We start from the raw sequence: 15432 nt of genomic DNA on the forward strand, positions 1-15432 counted from the left end.
CCTTATTGCCCCACTTTTGTTGAAAAGGAAATAAAATCATATGATTTTTCATCTTTTGATAATATTTGTACTATGTAGTTGAGCTTGTGTCATCAAAAGTGAGGACACCTCAGCTGTTAATAACTATTTTTACCAGAAAGGAGAGTTCCAGTCCTTTTTTTAAACTATGCAACATTAACAGTTATTGTTTACGGCCATCTCATGAAAAATCATTCTCTTTGGGTATGTCTATTTAAGCTGAAATAAAAATGTTGCCCTATCATTAAACTGGTAGGTGTTATATTTCCATCACACAGGGGAGGCTGAATGAGAATATAGGAGAAAGGATGGAGGGGGGAGAGAAAGGGAGGTGGAGAATGGGGGAGGATGAAAGAGGCTGAATGTGGGCTGGGGGAGGAAGAGAGGAAAACTAGGGAATAGAGAGGGGGAGAGACTAAGGAAAATTATGAGGGGTAATAGAGAGGGGAGATGGAGGCTGGGGGTGTGAAACCTTGCGGAGAAGGAGGGAGGAGGCTGGGGGAGGAGGGAGCGTACAGAGGAATAGAGGTGACAGCCGTCTTTTCAAAGTCCCCAAATCCATAACAAATTCTAGAAAGAATACAATACTATATAGAGCCATTATTGCATCGAACTCCATTCCAACTCATATTGCTCAAATGAACAGCACACCTGGTTTAAAAAAACAGATAAAGCAACACCTTAACGCCTCTCCCCTATTTGACCTAGATAGTTTGTGTATACGTATTGATATGTAGGCTACGTGTGCTTTAAATGTTTTGATGTAGTTCTGTCCTTGAGCTGTTCTTGTCTATTAATGTTCTGTATTATGTCATGTTTCATGTTTTGTGTGGACCCCAGGAAGAGTAGCTGCTGCTTTCTCAACAACTAATGGGGATCCTAATGAAATACCAAATACAGGATATTAAAGCACACTGCATTATTTATATTACGTAGTTATTACAATTTTATTTTATTAGTATTTGATTTATTTTTCCTTACAATGTCCTTACCTCCCTTATTTCATTAATGGGCAAGACAAAATATGAATGTTTCTTATGCCAATAAAGGAATATGAGAGAGAGCCCGAGAGAGAGCGAGAGAGACTTTAATGACATCTCTGCCTCTTACTGTGCCCCTGAGACCGGCTCTCTTAATTACTGTTACACTGACTACAGTACCGTCTGTCTGTCTGGACCAATCACATCACACAGCTCCACCATTTTTTTAAGCCTTGAGACAATTGAGAAATGGATTGTGTATGTGTGCCATTCAGAGGGTGAATGGGCAAGACAAAATATTGGAGGGATGCGACACCATTAATACACGAGAAATTCCATCATTTGGTGTGTTGTTGATGGTGGTGGAAACGCAGTCTCAGGCACTGCTCCAGAATCTCCCATAAGTGTTCAATTGGGTTGAGATCTGGTGACTGAGATGGCCATGACATATGGTTTTAAGTGACCAATGTAACACTGAGGACTATTTATTTCTTGCTGGGGATTTTAACTGCACAGTCAGTGATTTAGATAGAAACCACAAAGAACCTCATATAGCCTCAAGGACTTTTTTTAAACGCCTTATTGTAACACATGAACTGTGTGATATTTGGCAGAGCCAACATGGAGGCACAAGACAATACACATGGTCCCAAGTGAGAGAGAACACCATCTCTCTGGCCAGTTGAGATAGGTTTTATTGTTTTGAGCATCAATCTCAGGTCTGTAAATCAAGTGTGATAATGCCGTAGAGCCCAAAAGTACATACTGGCATTTTAATATCTCTTTATTGAGTGATGATCACTTCAGGAAATGTTTTATTTTTTCTGGGAGAGGTGGAGGTCTGAAGAGGACAGTTTTGTATCTCTTCAACAGTGGTGGGATTTAGGGAACATCCAGATTCAACAATTCTGTCATCAATACACCATGAATGTCACCAGAGATATCACTGGATCAATGAAAGCCTTAAGAGTCTGAAATAGTGGAACTCCTGATGTTAGTTGAGACCACAGGAGATCGAGGCCATACTCAGGCCCTCAAGAGGAAAAAAAGCCGCATTGGCAGACCTGCTGGGTATCAGAGCACTGGGGACATTGGTGAGAAGTACGTTTCAGGGAATCTCTGAAATGGATGCCTCATTTTTCTTTGGTTTAGAGAAAAAGAATGGACAAAGAAGAATTATTCATCACCTCAAATCAGCTGTTGGACAGGAGGTCCCTCGCCAAAGTGAAATTAGAAAGAGGGCAGTAGAGTTCTATGCTGAGCTTTACAAGTGTGAGTACAAAGAGGATAAAACAGTGACACAACTGTTCCCTGATGGGCTCCCACAGGTGGCTGCCGAAGCTCAGGTTGAGCTAGAACAACCATTGTCTTTGCAGGAGCTATAAAATGCATGGAAAATGGAAGGGCAATGGGCTTCCCATTTACTTTTTAAAGTCTTTTTGGGCTATGTTGGGAGAGGATTGGCTAGCAGTTGTTAACAATAGTTTGACCGGAGGGTTACTACCGATAAGCTGCAGAAGAGCTGTCCTCACCCTATTGCCAAAAAAGGGTGACCCTAGGGGGGTGAAGAACCGGAGGCCGGTGGCTTTATCATGCACTGGTTATAAGATCCTGTCCAAAGATTGATCCAACAGGCTGAGGGAGGTGATGGGGCAAATCATACACACGGACCAGTCCTACTGTGTTCCCGGCAAGCAAATAGGGATAACATTTCCCTGATTCTGGATTTTTTGGATGTCTCTAGGCAATGACGGACTGGCCATCTGGAGCACCGGGAGTTTTCCCATTAGGCTGCTTGACAATTGGGGCCGATGCAACGCAAAATATAAATAACCCCAGCCCCCGCTTAAATAAAAATAACCAGGTGCTATGTGTCTGACTGGCCCAGGCAAGTGGGCTGCCGGCCCACTGCCACTGCGGTTGGGTATTAGATATGTCAACCTCTCTCTTCTAGCCAATTACTTTTGGTCCAGTCCATTCTAACTTACCTGGGCCCCGCCCCTTTCCCATCTCTGTTAAGTGGTGACATTTGGATAAATAGTGGAGTGGCGCAAGATGGACAAACAAAAATAGAAAAAACGTAAAGGTGGTGCTGAAAAGCGGAGAGAGAGAGGTTGAAATCCCTTGAGGCTGATACAGCCAAATGTTTTAAAATAACAAATTATTAATTTGGCACCGTTACCAGTTAATCATCTCTACCTAGTGAGCCTGAAGGCACTGGCAGCAGAGAGGCGCGAGAGCAGAGAGAGCAGCCCATTGAGCCCAGCGATACCAGTTCAACTGTTAGTCAAGGTTTTGCAGCTGAAGCGGTAAGACAGAAGACAATAGGGAGAAGATAAGCAATGTTTGGGTTTGGATAGCTGGTTATTTAGCTATATCGGGTGCCTATTGTTGAAACAAGCGCTCGTCAATGTCACTTTTCGTGAACCGACCAATCGGACGTCGGGCCCTCATACCACCCTCATGGAGTCTGTTTCTGACCGTTTGAGCAGACACATGCACATTTGTGGCCTGCTGGAGGTCATTTTGCAGCGCTCTGGCAGTGCCACTCCTTGCACAAAGGCGGAGGTAGCGGTCTTGCTGCTGGGTTGTTGCCCTCCTACGGCCTCCTCCACATCTCCTGATGTACTGGCCTGTCTCCTGGTAGCGCCTCCATGCTCTGGACACTACGCTGACAGACACAACAAACCTTTTTGCCACAGCTCGCATTGATGTGCCATCCTGGATGAACTGCACTACCTGAGCCACTTGTGTGGGTTGTAGACTCCGTCTCATGCTACCACTAGAGTGAAAGCACCGCCAGCATTCAAAAGTGACCAAAACATCAGCCAGGAAGCATAGGAACTGAGAAGTGGTGTGTGGTCACCACCTGCAGAACCATTCCTTTTTTGGGGGTGTCTTACTAATTGCCTATAATTTCCACCTTTTGTCTATTCCATTTGCACAACAGCATGTGAAATTTATTGTCAATCAGTGTTGCTTCCTAAGTGGACAGTTTGATTTCACAGAAGTGTGATTGACTTGGAGTTACATTGTGTTGTTTAAGTGTTCCCTTTATTTTTTTTGAGCAGTGTATAATTCATATATTCATATTATACTAACATTATACTATTATATTAACATTTTACTTTTTATTTAATGTTATAATATTATACCAATATACTAATTTATACTAATTACTCATCCAGGTAGAGGATAGTGCATCTGCAGTGGACAGATGTAGATTGAGTCAGAGCCAGGTGTCACGTTCTGACCCTAGTTATTGTGTTAATCTTTTGTTTTGTTGGTCAGGACGTGAGCTGGGTGGGCATTTCTATGTGTTGTGTTTCTATGTTGGGTTAAAGGGTTGCCTGGTATGGCTCTCAATTAGAGGCAGGTGTTTGGTATTTCCTCTGATTGAGAGTCATATTAAGGTAGGTTGTTCTCACTGTTTGTTTGTGGGTGATTGTCGCTGTGTCTGTGTTTATTGCACCACACGGTACTGTCTCGTTCGTTTTTCCTGTTCATTGCGTGCGTAGTTATATGTAGTTTGCATGTTCAGGTCGGTCTACATTGTTTGTTATTTTGTATTATTTCAAGTATAGTTCGTGTCCAATAAATTTATTTATGTCTACATACCTCGCTGCAAATTGGTCTTCCGATCCCTCTCTCCTCTCCTCGTCCGAGGAGGAGGAGGAACTAGAGTTTCGTTACAGAATCACCCACCAAACTAGGATCAAGCAGCAGGGGAAAGGGCAGCGACAGCAGTGGGAGAAAACCCAGGACTCCTGGACTTGGGAGGAGATCCTGGACGGTAAAGGACCCTGGGTTCAGCCAGGGGAATATCGCCGTCCCAAGGCGGAGTTGGGAGCAGCGAAGGCAGAGAGGCGCTGGTATGAGGAGGCAGCGCGGCGACGCGGTTGGGAGCCCGAGAGTCAGACCCAAAAATGTCTTGGGGGGGAGGAACACGAGGAGTGTGGCAAAGCCGGGTAGGATACCTGAGCCAACTCCCCGTGCTTACCGTGGAGTGAGAGGGCGACGTACTGGTCAGACACCGTGTTATGCGGTAAAGCGCACGGTGTCCCCAGTACGCGTGCTTAGCCCAGTGCGGGCTATTCCACCTCGTCGCACTGGTAGGACTAAGTTGGGCATCGAGCCGGATGTCATGAAGCCGGCCCAACGCATCTGGCCACCAGTGCGTCTCGGGCCGGCATACATGGCACCAGCCTTACGAATGGTGTCCCCGGTTCGCCAGCATAGCCCAGTGCGGGCTATTCCACCTCGCCGCACTGGCAGGGCTACGGGCACCATTCAACCTGGTAAGGTTGGGCAGGCTCGGTGCTCAAGAGCACGTGTCCTCCTTAACGGTCCGGTATACCCGGTGCCACCTCCATGTACCAGTCCTCCGGTGGCAGCCCCCCGTACCAGGCTGTCTCTCCGGGTTCTCTCTCCAGCTGCTCCCACCTGTCCAGCGCTGTCAGAGCTTTCCTCCTCTCCAGCGCAGCCAGTGCCTATACCACGCACCAGGCTGTCTCTCCGTCTCCTCCCTACAGAGCTGCCCGTCTGTCCAGAGCTGTCTAGCCAGGACCAGCCAGAGCCGTCCAGCCAGGACCAGCCAGAGCCGTCCAGCCAGGACCTGCCAGAGCCGTCCAGCCAGGACCAGCCAGAGCCGTCCAGCCAGGACCAGCCAGAGCCGTCCAGCCAGGACCAGCCAGAGCCGTCCAGCCAGGACCTGCCAGAGCCGTCCAGCCAGGACCTGCCAGAGCCGTCCAGCCAGGACCTGCCAGAGCCGTCCAGCCAGGACCTGCCAGAGCCGTCCAGCCAGGACCTGCCAGAGCCGTCCAGCCAGGACCTGCCAGAGCCGTCCAGCCAGGACCTGCCAGAGCCAGTCAGCCAGGACCTGCCAGAGCCAGTCAGCCTGGATCCGCCAGAGCCAGCCAGCCAGCCAGGATCCGCCAGAGCCGTCAGCCAGCCAGGATCCGCCAGAGCCGTCAGCCAGCCAGGATCCGCCAGAGCCGTCAGCCAGCCAGGATCCGCCAGCCAGCCAGGATCCGCCAGCCAGCCAGGATCCGCCAGCCAGCCAGGATCCGCCAGCCAGCCCGGTGTTGTCCCTCAGTCCGGAGTGGTCCCTCAGTCCGGGGCTGCCTATAAGTCCAGCGGGACCCATGTCTAGGGTTCCCAGTCCAAGGTTGGTGGCAAGGGTCGCCACCTTGAGGAGGCCACAGAAGCGGACAAAGACAAGGGTGAAGTGGGGTCTACGTCCTGCGCCAGAGCCGCCGCCGCGGACAGATGCCCACCCAAACCCTCCCCTATAGGTTTAGGTGGTGCGGTCGCAGTCCACACCTTGGGGGGGGGGGGGGGGGGGTACTGTCACGTTCTGACCCTAGTTATTGTGTTAATCTTTTGTTTTGTTGGTCAGGACGTGAGCTGGGTGGGCATTTCTATGTGTTGTGTTTCTATGTTGGGTTAAAGGGTTGCCTGGTATGGCTCTCAATTAGAGGCAGGTGTTTGGCATTTCCTCTGATTGAGAGTCATATTAAGGTAGGTTGTTTTCACTGTTTGTTTGTGGGTGATTGTCGCTGTGTCTGTGTTTATTGCACCACACGGTACTGTCTCGTTCGTTTTTCCTGTTCATTGCGTGCGTAGTTATATGTAGTTTGCATGTTCAGGTCAGTCTACGTTGTTTGTTATTTTGTATTATTTCAAGTATAGTTCGTGTCTAATAAATTCATTTATGTCTACATACCTCGCTGCAAATTGGTCTTCCGATCCCTTTCTCCTCTCCTCGTCCGAGGAGGAGGAGGAACTAGAGTTTCGTTACACCAGGATGCCACTGCCACCCTAATATTTGATTATTTTAAGAGGCTGGAGTCAAGGGTCCAAGATATGTTTTTAAGTTTCCACCCCCAACAAAAGTGTGAAAACTCTGTGGTGCAGACGGTTTTCTTTTGTAAAGATGGGACCAACAGGAAGTGGCTGTCATACAGTGAAGAGAACCATGCTTTATTCTGCTTCATTTGTATGGCATTTGCAAAGCCCACAGAGAACACCCCTTTCATGAATGGAATGGAAGACTGGAAGCATATCCTGGACAGTGACCTGGTTATAGATGGCATTGCTGAGAGAAGTGAGCTGCAGCAGAAATTGCTAATTTAAGCAGGTAGGAAATATGTTTATTGTATTCTATGACTTGCCTACTCACTAGTCTTTTCACCAACACATTTCTTCCTGTACTATTTATTTTACTGGTCAGATGGTTCCAGAGATTCTTGCCACCTTGCTGCCAGTGCCATTGTGCCAATATGTGCTCCTTCTAGCCAGCCTCCTCCTAAGAGCAACACGATCTCCTTGTTCTATTTCACATCTATTTTACTAAACTTATTGTTATAAATATTGTTCAGTAATGTTGTTTACATAAAGTGTGGCATGGGTTGTGTGGGTGGTGGTGTATCGCTGGGGGGGGTTTTGGTGGGCCGTTCTGATGCAAAAAGTCCAGGGCCATTTTTCATTCCCAGTCAGTCCCTGTTTCTAGGGCTACCGGGTTGGATGCTGGTCTAATATCAATTGATCAGGAAAAGGCATTTGACCGAGTTGAACATCAATACCTATGGCGCACTTTTGAGGCGTTTGGTTTCAGCTCTGGTTTTATTGCCATGATCAGGGTGATATATGGTGACATTGTAAGTGTATTGAAAGTTAACGGTGGCTTGAGCGCTCCTTTTAAAGTGTATAGACACCTGCATTGCTTGCTGTTTGGGGTTTTAGGCTGGGTTTCTGTACAGCACTTCGAGATATTAGCTGATGTACGAAGGGCTATATAAAATAAACTTGATTTGATTTGATTATAGAGGAATTAGGCAGGGGTGTTCGTTGTCCGGAATGTTGTATGCCATCGCTATAGAGCCACTACTAAATAGCATTAGAAGTCACATTGAAGGGGTTTACATTTCAGAGGATATTCCTCCCATTCGTCTCTCAGTTTATGCTGATGATGTAGTTATTTTGGTGAAAAATCAAGCGAAGGTGGATAGTTTGAGTCTCATGGTTGATCGGTTTAAGGGAATATCCTCTGCAAAGGTACATTTGGGAGGGACAATTGTGCTTTACAGATTGGGAAATGATCTGGAGGGATCATGGCTTTGCAAGGAGGGTTGGAATGGTGTAAGGGAGGTTTCAAGTATGTTGGAGTGTACCTAGGGGATAAGGGGACAATGGAAAATAATTGGAATGGGGTGGTTGAAATGGTGGAAGGGAGGATGAGGAGATGGCGGTGGTTGTTATCTCGAATGTCATACAGGGGTCGAACTATTATTGATCATAATGTGGTTGCCTCTGCACTGTTGCATCGGCTGTCATGTTTAGAGCCACGATCTGGCCTTCTTGCCAGCATACAGGCAATTATTGTAGATTTTTGGGGGGATAAATATCATTGGTTCCACAAAATGTTTTGTATTTGTCAAAAGAGGAGGGGGGACAAGGTCTTGTACATCTTGCTAGGAGGGCTGCTGCTTTCCGGTTTCAGCTTACTCAAAGGTTGCTTTATGGTCCGAAAAATGTGTTGTGGAGAGGGGTGGCAGGTCTGGTATTACAGAAGGTAGGGGGATTAGATTTAAAGAAGGCTTTATTTTTGATTGATAGTACCCAGATTTCTAGGGATGGAGTACCTCTGTTTTACAGAGGCCTTCGTAGGGTTTGGGGTATAATAAAGGTGCCCAGACGCACTAAGGCGGAGTCAGTGCATTGGCTGCTGGAGGAACCTCTGGTGTTTGGGGCAAGACTGGATTGTACAACTGAAGCTGTTCCACATTTCTCCAAGATGCTGGTGAAGGGCAAGATCATCACCCTAAGGAAGTTAATGGACATGGCTGGGCCCACATTAATGGATGGAGGACGGGTGGCTGAACATTTGGGGGTGAGGTCGGAAAGGATTTTTCAGAAGTTGTATTTAAAATATTTATTTTTATTTCATCTATTTGTCTTTTTATATGTTTATTTAAGAATGACACATTTGTTGTGTAATTTCTGAAAAGGCAGTGTGCCAATATTTGTGTTAACAAATATCTCTCTCACTCACTCACTCACTCACTCACTCACTCACTCACTCACTCACTCACTCTCTCGACAGTGTCACTCTGCCCTAAAAGATGGCCATGCAAGGCTGATTTCTACTGTGTTTAACCACCCCTGGGATGCTGACAGGCACACATGAACACACTGATGCATACACATGTGTATGCACGCACGGAAACACACATACACACTTGCATGCAAGCTGCACGCACACACACACACACACACACACACACACACACACACACACACACACACACACACACACACACACACACACACACACACACACACACACACACACACTCCTGCTCAGTGCGCCTGGAGACGGATGGGATTTATCTTAACCAGCAGAGCAGCACATTACTCAGTAGCCCTCCAAGGCTGTGTTCTTTTGGATGTGTGTGAGTTTGTTCTTGAGTGCCTGTGTGTGTGTGTGTATGCCTCAGTGCCGTGTGCATTTCTATGTCTGCATGACTGTCTGGCATACCATCAAGTATGGAAATATTATGCGTCTACACAATTAAGCTCCAACAACTGGTCATCATAAGTGGAGGTGAATATTCGCCACTGGGCTCAAACACTAATGTTGTCATCAGATTAGAGGAGATGTATGACAGAAAGACTGTCCTCCACCACGACACTGATCTGTGTGTTCAACACTAGCTTTTATGGGGCCAGCATTACGCCTGACAACACGGATATACGGCTGAGGAATAGACCTGGGCGACAGAGGTATTGGACCTGGGCAGGAACAATGGGCTTGGGAAAGCTCAAGATAAAGGCCTGACAAATGACAGAAAGACAGAGGGAGTGGGAGAGAGAGAGGGGGGAGCCCTTTTCACTATTTGCTATGTAAAATTTTGAATAAGACCGATCAGAGTTAAATCAAGTTGACTCCTCGTTAATTCTCCTACACCCTAAAAGAAAACATAGTCCTAATGTGAAAACGCATATTTTCAGCCCAAGCCTGATATTCTGAGAAATGATTTGGGCGGGTTGGGACCGGGTTTAGGTTTGGGCAGTCTTGTATGTGACCGTTGCTGTGGTGAGAGAAACAAGTGCCTGTATTTCTCTCACTCTACGGTCTCTGCTTTGATGGGCATGAGCCTGCAACTCTCTCTCCGTCTCTCCAGCATTGCACTTGTTACATTCACATTCAACTGTTATGCTTAGATATGTAACACAATTTTCAGTTGAATAATAGTCTTTATCTTCGTTGTTGATGGTAGCCTACCTGAATGCTGGCCAATAGAACGCATGCAAGGACACAGACGCAGTTTAATAAGAACAGACAGTAGCCGACTTCAGCAACAACAGTTTTAACCAACTGAAATCTGTTCGGGAACATCAATATTGAACTGTTTTCACAACAACATGTATTATATTAAACTGTTGAGGCCTCCTCTGTGCCCTCCAGAAAGAAATGAAAGAAGAGAGAGATGACCCAATAGAAAACACATGCAACTGTGGGGAGGTATTCTGCCTGTCAGCTTATTAATTATACAATTATAAAATAGGCCCTATTATTAGGATACTATTCAAAATTATATACAAATTCACCTATAATTGTATGTTGCCTGCACAATCAATGAACCACCAGCATCACATAAGCCTCTCCCAGCCTCATGGATATCATGTTGAGTATAGCCTACCCTAACCAATCCACACAGTATGCATAATAATACAGCCCACAGGCAAATACAATTAGCCTACAACAAGTTTATTTATCTCAAATCTATTGTTCCCCCATCCTAGAATTTGTAATAAAGTTGAAGCTCATTTACTGCATTTCTATACAATTGATAAACTCTAAAATGCTATTTGGAAAACAAGCTAAAATGACCCCAGCCATTTTCACATTGGTTACAGTAGCTTCATTCACCGAAGTCCATCTACAAACACATAGCCTATTAGCAATACAATTAGCCGCTACACATTAACTCACATTAACTCAGCACCAGGATTAAAAACTATAATTTAATATGTACAGAGGGATCTGTTAGCAGAAAAAGTATTTTTATTAACAAAACGTTAACAGTTTTAATGCTAATTCCCTGCCGTTCTACACATTTTGCCATGACTTATGCCATGTTAATATGATATGAGTGAGAGTGACTAACAACATCAATGGGGGCCCCCGGAGGTCATATATACAGTATATGCGGTCCAACTCATCCCAAACCATCTCAATTGGGTTGAGGTCAGGTGATTGTGGAGGTCGTCTGATGCAACACTCCATCACTCACCTTTTTGGTCAAATCGCCCTTACACAGCCTGGAGGTGTGTTTTGGGTCATTGTCCTGTTGAAAAACAAATGATAGTCCCACTAAGCGCAAACCAGATGGGATGGCGTATCGCTGCAGAATGCTGTGGTAGCCATGCTGATTAAGTATGCATTGAACTCTAAATAAATCACTGACAGTGTCACCAGCAAAGCACCCCCACACCATCACACCTCCTCCTCCATGCTTCACGATGGGAACCACACATGCGGAGATTATCTGTTCACCTACTCTGCGTCTGACAAAGACACGGGGGATGGAACCAAAAATCTCAAATTTGGACTCATCAGACCAAAGGACTGATTTCCACCGGTCTAATGTCCATTGCTCATGTTTCTTGGCCCAAGCAAGTCTCTTCTTATTGGTGTCCTTTAGTAGTGGTGTCTTTGCAGCAATTCGACCATGAAGGCCTGATTCACACAGTCTCTTCTGAACAGTTGATGTGAGATGTGTCTGTTACTTGAACTCTGAAGCATTGATTTGGGCTGCAATTCCTGAGGCTGGTAACTCTAGTGAACGTATCTCCTGCAGCAGAGGTAACTCTGGGTCTTTCTTTCCTGTGGCGGTACTCATGCGAGCCAGTTTCATCATAGCGCTTGATGGTTTTTGCAACTTCACTTAAAGAAATTTCCAAAGTTCTTTACATTTTCTCTTTGATTACTTGAGCTGTTCTTGCCATAATATGGACATGGTCTTTTACCAAATAGAGCTATCTTCTGTATACCCCCCTTGTCACAACATGACTGATTGGCTAAAACGCATTAAGGAAAGAAATTCCACAAATGAACTTTTAACAAGGAACACCTGTTAATTGAAATGCATTCCAGGTGACTACTTCATGAAGCTGGTTGAGCGATTGCCAAGTGTGTGCAAAGCTGTCCTCAAGGCAAAGGGTGGCTATTTGAAGAATCTCAAATATATTTTGATTTGTTTAACACTTTTTTGGTTACTATATGATTCCATATGTTTTATTTCATAGTTGATGTCTTCACTATTATTCTACAATGTAGACAATAGTAAAAATATAGAAAAATGACTGAGGTCCGGACCTTGGTGTCCTCATATGTAGATTCGGCTCTGAGGCCAACCATTGTAGCCTAGTGTATCCGCTGTGCATTGTGTTAGTCAGTCAGTCAGTCAGTCAGTCAGTGAGTGAGTGAGTGAGTGAGTGAGTGAGTGAGTGAGTGAGTGAGTGAGTGAGTGAGTGAGTGAGGGAGTGAGGGAGGGAGGGAGGGAGTGAGTGAGTGAGTGAGTGAGTGAGTGAGTGAGTGAGGGAGGGAGGGAGTGAGGGAGGGAGTGAGGGAGTGAGGGAGTGAGGGAGTGAGGGAGGGAGTGAGGGAGGGAGTGAGGGAGTGAGGGAGTGAGGGAGTGAGGGAGGGAGGGAGTGAGGGAGGGAGTGAGGGAGTGAGGGAGTGAGTGAGTGAGGGAGTGAGTGAGTGAGTGAGTGAGTGAGTGAGTGAGGGAGGGAGGGAGGGAGGGAGTGAGTGAGTGAGTGAGTGAGTGAGTGAGTGAGTGAGTGAGTGAGTGAGTGAGGGAGTGAGTGAGGGAGTGAGTGAGGGAGTGAGGGAGGGAGGGAGGGAGTGAGGGAGTGAGGGAGGGAGGGAGGGAGGGAGGGAGGGAGGGAGGGAGGGAGGGAGGGAGGGAGGGAGGGAGTGAGTGAGTGAGTGAAGCCAGAGACTACTAGCTAGCAGAGAGACCAGGGACTAATGACATCTCTGCCTCTTACTGTGCCCCTGAGACCGGCTCTCTTAATTACAGTTACACTGACTACAGTACCGTCTGTCTGGACCAATCACATCATACAACTCAACCATTTACTCCTATCGGCTCATAATGATATGGCCACTCGAGTCCACTTACAAGTGGGGCCAGTGGTTTTTCCTGACCATTGTATGGTCACCTTTATTTGATGGCCTTGCAAGACTGGCATTTCAATAGCAATAGATAAAGGTAAACATGTGACCTGGCCAGGGAAAAACATGGAAGGGTTTACTGTTAGAACAAATCCTTATTCTGAATACAAAACTACCCCATCTCACCTATTACAGTGGATACAACATTGCTTGGAGACTTTTCCCCCTGACAACAACACAGTGGAAAAACACTATCTGGGGATTTTGTAACTACAGCCCAAGACCACAACCATTATATTCCTCTGTTCCTTCTGTTTACTGGTTTCTCCCAATCATCTCTGTTCATTTTGGCTTACATTAAAATGATATAACCCAGTCCATTCTTATCTAGTTCTTATCTCTCCATCGTAACTGAATTATGTCCAGTTAGTTGCACATGATGTGCCATGTGGTTCCCTCTGAGGTACATATGTGTCCTGGACACTAGATGACACATGCAGTAAAACCATTATGGGAGAGTACAAGTGCTTGTGACTCTCCACAATCTCTTTCTATCCCTCTTCTTCTGTTTATCTCTCCTTCTGTTAATCTATTTTTTTTCTACTCTCTCTCCATCTCTCTCACGCTCTCCCTTTCCGACCCCTCTCTGAAAAAGGCCTCCTATCCTCCATGAGTGAGTGAGAAGCCCCCCTCTGCCCATCCCGTTCTCCTCCGTCCTGTCACTTCTATTGTTAAGTCTCCAATTAGATTGGGCAACCCGCTGCTTTCTGGGAGCCAGGCCACAAAGAGGTTTTAGCACCTTACATGTGATTTAAGAGTCTGGGCTGGGCTGGGCAGACAGGCTGTTCACAGAAAACACACCGCCTGGACAGACAAAAACACACAGCTAGAACATGGGGGAAGGAAAATAATACATTTACCCTCAGATTGACCCTCAGATAGATGTGTCTGCCAGGCATTCATATCTATCAAGACTGACTGATATGGGTTTTGAAACAGAGGATGCCTTACAAAGACAGACATAAAGATAGAGAGACAGAACAAAAGAGAAAAGAGAAATTGATGATGGACAGAAGTACAAAGGTGCAATGGTAAGATAAACAGATGCTCTGTGTTTTACTTACCCTGAGGTCAATCATAACTGAATGGTCATTCATGGCTCAAACGCTGCACCATTCTAATGTCAACATACCCGCCATTTTGCCCAGTAGTGGCGGACACACCCAGACAGCAAAGTCGTCCTCCCACCCAGAAAGATATAGGATCATTCATTATGAAAGACGGGGCTGTAATTCCCTATACCATATACAGTGCATTCAGAAAGTATTCAGACCCCTTGACTTTTCCACATTGTTATGTTACAGCCATATTCTAAAATGTTTTAAAATATAATTTTTTTCCTCATCAATCTACACACAATTATTCATAATGACAAAGCGAAAACAGGTTTAGACATTTTTAGCAAATTAATTTAAAATAAAAAACAGAAATACCTTATTTACATAAGTATTCAGACTACAGATGCACAACATATCGGTGAACATATCAGAATTGGCCGATAATAGCTAAAAATGCAAACATCGGTATCGGCCGATGTCTAGTTTAACGCCGGTGTGCAAAACCGATGTCAAAGCTGATGTGCATACCTATATAACGTAGGTACATGACGTAATGACGCCACGTACATTTTTTCACTATACGTGCAACACAGCATTCCTAATCTAGCCCACAATGTCTGCTGTGTGGATCGAGCAGTCAACAAGTCAAGCAGTCATTTGAAAGAGTACCAAAATTTGAGTGAGACAACTCAAAGGCAAAATCCATTATTGCCAAGATAATGGAATTCGTTACCCTTGACATTCAACCGTTCTCTGTCGTGGGTGATGTTGGCTTTCGCCGACTGGTCGAGCACCGGCACACACTACCAAGTGTACACTGTCAAAGCTGTACAAAAAAGTCAGCAAACAAGCAAACACCGGCCATGAACGATGTGTTTACAATACCACGTTGGTAATAAAGCATAATTTGTTTGACCGCAACTTCTGGGGTAGCTAGCTAGCTTTACCTTGGTACCTAGCTAATACCAATACAACAAGCCTGAAAACAATGACCAGTAGAAACTGCAGTCATTTTCATTATTCTTAGCAATGATTTAGGAATCTTTGTGAGCAAGTATTAGCTAGGTTGCCACTTGTTGTTCACCTATTGAAATTGAAGTTCAGTTCATAAAAATAATTAGCTAGCCAG

The 15432-nt window shown here is 45.6% G+C and overlaps 1 protein-coding gene across 1 annotated transcript in view; it reads right to left on the bottom strand.

The window, feature by feature from the left end:
* Window positions 1–15432, bottom strand: part of kcnh3 (potassium voltage-gated channel, subfamily H (eag-related), member 3) — a 195226-nt gene that overhangs the window by 123927 nt on the left and 55867 nt on the right. The gene's annotated exons all lie outside the window — the stretch shown is intronic.

The sequence above is a fragment of the Salvelinus fontinalis genome, chromosome 23 (genome assembly GCF_029448725.1).
Source record: "Salvelinus fontinalis isolate EN_2023a chromosome 23, ASM2944872v1, whole genome shotgun sequence".
Classification (NCBI taxonomy): domain Eukaryota; kingdom Metazoa; phylum Chordata; class Actinopteri; order Salmoniformes; family Salmonidae; genus Salvelinus; species Salvelinus fontinalis.